The following is a 6,008-nucleotide window of genomic DNA, read 5'->3' as shown; positions in this document are numbered from 1 at the left end:
AGCTTTTAAGAAATCCTGCTATGCCCTCCGACGAACCATCAAACAGGCAAAGCGCCAATACAGGACTAAGGTCGAGTCGTACTACACCAACTCCGACGCTCGTCGGATGTGGCAGGGCTTGCAAACTATTACAGACTGCAAAAGGAAGCACAACCGAGAGCTGAACAGTTTCACGAGCCCACTAGACGAGCTAAATAACTTCTATGCTTGCTTCGAGGCAAGTAACATTGAAAATATCATGAGAGCATCAGACGGATTACCAGGACGTGTACTCCGAGAATGCGCTGACCAACTGGCAAGTGTCTCTCTCCCTGTCTGAGTCTGTAATACCAACATGTTTCAAGCAGACCACCATAGTGTTCATGGGCACAGGGACTAAGGTAACCTGCATAAATAACTACCGACCCATGAAATATTTTGAAAGGTTGGTCCTGGACCACTTCAACACCATTATCCCTGAAACCCTAGACCCACTCCATTTGCATATCGCACCATCAGATCCACAGATGATGCAATCTCTATTGCACTCCACACTGCCCTTTCCAACCTGGACAAAAGGAATACCGACAGTGGCTTGCGAAAGTATTCACTCCCCTTGCCATTTTTCCTATTTTGTTGCCTTTTTGGGGGGTTTGTATCATTTGATTTACACAACATGCCTACCACTTTGAAGATGCAAAATATATTTTATTGTGAAACAAACAAGAAATAATAATAAAAAATTTGAGCATGCATAACTATTCACCCTCCCCCTAAGTCAATACTTTGTAGAGCCACCTTTTGCAGCAGTTACAGCTGCAAGTCTCTTGGGTATGTCTCTATAAGCTTGGCACATCTAGCCACTGGGATTTTTGGCCATTCTACAAGGCAAAACTGCTCCAGCTCATTCAAGTTCGATGGGTTCCGCTGGTGTACAGCAATCTTTAAGTAACACCACAGATTCTCCATTGGATTGAGGTCTGGGCTTTGTCTAGGTCATTCCAAGACATTTAAATGTTTCCCGTTAAACCACTCGAGTGTTGCTTTAGCAGTATGCTTAGGGTCATTGTCCTGTTGGAAGGTGAATCTCCGTCCCAGTCTCAAATCTCTGGAAAACTGAAACAGGTTTCCCTCAAGAATATTCTTGTATTTAGCGCCATCCATCATTCCTTCAATTCTGACTAGTTTCCCAGTCCCTGCCGATAAAGAACATCCCCACAGCATGATGCTGCAAAATAGCGTTTTCCTTGATGGCCAAAAAGCTACATTTTAGTCTCATCTGACCAGAGTTGTCAAAAGCGTCGTAAAGGACAGACCAAGGCGCAGCGGGTATAGTGCTCATCTTCTTTATTTTAATGAGAACACTTTTAACAAAATAACAAAAACGACAACCAACAGTTCCGTCAGGTACGTAGACACAACGGAAAACCACCAACCACAAAACCCAAAGGAAAACAGGCTGCCTAAGTATGGCTTCCAATCAGAGACAACGAAAAACCCCTGCCTCTGATTGGAAACCATACTCAGCCAAACATGGAAAAATGAAACATAGAAATAGAAAACTAGAACCAAAATCCCCTAGAACAAAAAAACCCAAAACACACAAAACAAACACCCCATGCCACGCCCTGACCATACTACAATGACAAAAGACCCCTTTACTGGTCAGGACGTGACAAGAGTACCTTCTTCCATATGTTTGGAGAGTCTCCCACATGCCTTTTGGCGAACACCAAGTGTACGGCTTAAAGTGGTCCTATGGACAGATACTCCAATCTCCGCTGTGGAGCTTTGCAGCTCCTTCAGGGTTATCTTTGGTCTCTTTGTTGCCTCTCCGATTAATGCCCTCCCTGCCTGGTCCATGAGTTTTGGTGGACGGCCCTCTCTTGGCAGATTAGTTGTGGTGCCATATTCTTTATGATGGCTTTAATGGTGCTCTGTGGGATGTTCAAAGTTTCGGATATGTTTTCATAACCCAATCCTGATCTGTACTTCTCCACAACTTTGTCCCTGACCTGTTTGGAGAGCTCCTTGGTCTTCATGGTGCCGCTTGCTTGGTGGTGCTCCTTGCTTAGTGGTGTTGCAGACTCTGGGAATTTTCAGAACAGGTGTATATTTACTGAGGTCATGTGACAGATCATGTGACACTTAGATTGCACACATGTGGACTTTATTTAACTAATTATGTGACATCTGAAGGTAACTGGTTGCACCAGACCTTATTTAGGGGCTTCAAAGCAAAGAGGGCGAATACATATGCAAGCACCACAAAATACCTTTTAATAATAATTTCACTTCACCAATTTTGACTATTTTCTGTATGTCCATTACATGAAATCCAAATAAAAATCTATTTAAATGACAGGTTGAAATGCAACAAAAAATGAAAAACACCAATGGGGATGAACACTTCTGCAAGGCACTGGATGTTTTATTTATTTCACCTTTATTTAACCAGGTAGGCAAGTTGAGAACAAGTTCTCATTTACAATTGCGACCTGGCCAAGATAAAGCAAAGCAGTTCGACAACATACAACAACACAGAGTTACACATGGAGTAAAACAACATACAATCAATAATACAGTAGAAAAATAAGACTATATACAATGTGAGCAAATGAGGTGAGAATAGGGAGGTAAAGGCAAAAAAAGGCCATGGTGGCAGAGTAAATACAATACAGCAAGTAAAACACTGGAATGCTAGATTTGTAGTAGAAGAAAGTGCAAAGTAGAAATATAAATAATGGGGTGCAAAGGAGCAAAACAAATAAAATAGATAAATACAGTAGGGGAAGAGGTAGTTGTTTGGGCTAAATTATAGATGGGCTATGTACAGGTGCAGTGATCTGTGAGCTGCTCTGACAGCTGGTGCTTAAAGCTAGTGAGGGAGATAAGTGTTTCCAGTTTCAGAGATTTTTTAGTTCATTCCAGTCATTGGCAGCAGAGAACTGGAAGGAGAGACGGCCAAAGGAGGAATTGGCTTTGGGGGTGACCAGAGAGATATATCTGCTGGATCACATGCTACAGGTGGGTGCTGCTATGGTGACCAGTGAGCAGAGATAAAGGGGGACTTTACCTAGCAGGGTCTTGTAGATGACCTGGAGCCAGTGTGTTTGGCGACGATTATGAAGCGAAGGCCAGCCAACGAGAGCGTACAGGTCGCAGTGGTGGGTAGTATATGGGGCTTTGGTGACAAAACGGATGGCACTGTGATAGACTGCATCCAGCTTGTTGAGTAGGGTATTGGAGGCTATTTTGTAAATGACATCGCCGAAGTGGAGGATGGTCAGTTTTACGAGGGTATTTTTGGCAGTATGAGTGAAGGATGCTTTGTTGCGAAATAGGAAGCCAATTCTAGATTTAACTTTGGATTGGAGATGTTTGATGTGAGTCTGGAAAGAGAGTTTACAGTCTAACAAGACACCTAGGTATGTGTAGTTGTCCACATATTCTAAGTCAGAACCGTCCAGAGTAGTGATGCTGGACACCCGGGCAGGTGCAGGTGATGTCGGTTGAAGAGCATGCATTTAGTTTTACTTGTATTTAGGAGCAGTTGGAGGCCACGGAAGGAGAGTTGTATGGCATTGAAGCTCGTCTGGAGGGTTGTTAACCTCTATGGGCTAGGTGGGACGCAAGCGTCCCACCCGTGGTGCACTCCATCAACAGCAGGTGCATTTCAAGAGCGGCAAATTTGAATCCAAATAAATGTCAAAATTCAAATTTTTCAAACATACAACTATTTTACACCCTTTGAAAGATAAACATCTCCTTAATCTAACCACGTTTTACGATTTCAAAAAGGTTTTACGGCGAAAGCATAAATTTAGAGTATGTTAGGACAGTACATTTACAAGAGTTGTGTGTAATGTTTTGTCAAGTCAAAGACAGGGTCACCAAAACCATAAAACCAGCTAAAATGATGCACTAACCTTTTACAATCTCCATCAGATGACACTCCTAGGACATTATGTTAGACAAGGCATGCATTTTTAGTTCTATCAAGTTCATATTTATATCCAAAAACAGCGTTTTACTATGGCATTGATGTTGAGGAAATCGTTTCCCTCCAATAACCGGCAGTCAAGTCAGCAACACAAATTAAATAATTAAAATTAGAAAACATTGGTAAAATATTATATTGTCATTTAAAGAATTATAGATTTACATCTCTTGAACGCAATCAACTTGCCAGATTTAAAAATAACCTTACTGGGAAATCACACTTTGCAATAATCTGAGCACTGCGCCCAGAAAAATACGCGTTGCGATACAGACAAGCCGTCATGTTGGGGAGATCTAAAATCGAAAATACTATGTAAATAATCCATTACCTTTGATTCTCTTCATCAGATGTCACTTCCAGGTATCACAGGTCCATAACGAATGTAGTTTTGTTCAAAAAAGCTCATCATTTATGTCCAAAAATCTCCGTCTTGTTAGCACATGATCTAAGCCCGCCGGACTTCACTTCATGAACGAGGGGAAAAAATATATTTCCGTTCGTTCAAACATGTCAAACGTTGTATAGCATAAATCATTAGGGCCTTTTTTAACCAGAACATGAATAATATTCAAGGTGGACGAATGCATTCTCTTTTATAACGCATTGGAACGAGGGTACCCAACATGAACTCGCGCGCCAGGTGTCTAATGGGCCATCATCGTTCCATGGCTCTTGTTCGGTCAGATCTCCCTCCAGAAGACTCAAAACACTTTGTAAAGGCTGGTGACATCTAGTGGAAGCAATAGGAAGTGCCAAAATATTCCTCAGCCCCTGTGTTTTTCAATGGCATAGGTTTAAAGGTAATACAACACATCAGGTATCCACTTCCTGTCAGAAAATGTCTCAGGGTTTTGCCTGCCAAATGAGTTCTGTTATACTCACAGACACCATTCAAACAGTTTTAGAAACTTTAGTGTTTTCTATCCATATATAATAAGTATATGCATATTCTAGTTACTGGGTAGGATTAGTAACCAGATTAAATCGGTGAAATTTTTTTATCCAGCCATGCAAATACTGCCCCCTAGCCCTATTAAGTTAACACAGTGTCCAAAGAAGGGCCAGAAGTATACAGAATGGTGTCGTCTGCATAGAGGTGGATTAGAGACTCACCAGCAGCAAGAGCGACATCATTGATGTATACAGAGAAAAGAGTTGGCCCAAGAATTGAACCCTGTGGTACCCCCATAGTGAGAATGATATTCATTGACTACAGCTCAGCGTTGAATACCATAGTGCCCTCAAAGCTCATCACTAAGCTAAGGACCCTGGGACTAAACACCTCCCTCTGCAACTGGATCCTACACTTCCTGAAGGGCTGCCCCCAGGTGGTAAGTGTAGGTAACAACACATCCGCCATGCTGATCCTCAACATGTGGGCCCCTCAGGGGTGTGTGATCAGTCCCCTCCTGTACTCCCTATTTGGCATGACAAATCGTGTCACCCTAAAAGGCTGAGGATTTTAGGGTGAAAAAGGTCCCACAAATCTGCTCCAGAAATAAACATTTTTAGCTACTGTAAAAAGAGACAAGCGGTTTTCTGCAATGTAAAGGCGCAACCACAGACACAAAGCCATGCTCCATTTGTTTCTATGGGAGAGGCTGTGGTATAGCTAAGCCCAGAGCCATATAGAAATAATTGACTCTGGCTAAATCTAATCATACTTTCCTGAGTTTAAATGGTTTTCACAGATAAAGTAAAATGATGATACAAATTTAACAGCCTGAGGGCACTGGACTTGCAACAACAATACAGAGGTAACCATGTGCCATTTAATGTATCATCTGACAGCCACTAGTGCTGCCAAGTCTAAATTACATGTGCATTCATTTTTGTGTTACATAATTATTTTTAAAATCAAGATCAGGAAAAGTTTCGAAGTATACCTGAGAGGTCCTCAACTCACACCAGTGTGCGGCGGCACATCGATAGGGAACCACTGATCTAAGTTACCAAATAATCAACATCTTAGATAAGAAACCTACGTTTGAACGAAAATGTTGTGACGGCTGTCTTTGGAGAGAGT

This window comes from Salmo salar, chromosome 03 (genome assembly GCF_965601325.2).
Source record: "Salmo salar chromosome 03, fSalSal1, whole genome shotgun sequence".
In the NCBI taxonomy this organism is placed as follows: domain Eukaryota; kingdom Metazoa; phylum Chordata; class Actinopteri; order Salmoniformes; family Salmonidae; genus Salmo; species Salmo salar.
The sequence above is the reverse complement of the archived record's forward strand: the minus strand, read 5'-3'. Positions refer to the sequence as shown.